The sequence below is a fragment of the Penaeus monodon genome, chromosome 31, assembly GCF_015228065.2.
Source record: "Penaeus monodon isolate SGIC_2016 chromosome 31, NSTDA_Pmon_1, whole genome shotgun sequence".
Lineage (NCBI taxonomy): Eukaryota > Metazoa > Arthropoda > Malacostraca > Decapoda > Penaeidae > Penaeus > Penaeus monodon.
In genome coordinates, this window is record NC_051416.1 from 2,598,167 (window position 1) to 2,598,749 (window position 583).

Sequence of the window (583 nt, forward strand, 5' to 3'; positions counted from 1 at the left end):
AATGCACAATATGTGAAGTGGTGTTATAGCCATTGATGTTATTATCATCTTTTTTGTTACTAATATTTATATTTTTGATTAGTATTAATGGTGGTGGTTGTGTGTTTCTGCATTTTAATAATCAATATCCTGGTAATCACTTTTACCATTACTTGCTTTATTTATAAGTATTCTTACTGTGTAAAAAAGTAACCACCTTTCCAATTCTCGTTATTATAGCAGAAGTGTCACCATAATCCATGTCACTGCCTATTCCAACATTTAGTCACTGGTTACTTCTTTAGAAATTCATAAGTCAATGTTCCACCCCCTGTATTCTATAGGGCTCTCCACTGCACTGATTCTAGGAATGCCCTATATTACAGGTAAACAATTTCCATAGGAAGGTACAGTTTAAATAAAAAGCACAGATGATGTAATATAGATCTTTTTAATGACTTAGATATGCATTTTATATAGCAGTTTTAAAGAGTATAATGAAAGCACAAATATGGGTTCATTGCCACATACCTGACTGGGTACAATATACTAGTATGTGTGGATAACAAATAAGCACACACTGACAGAAGTACATGTACATTTT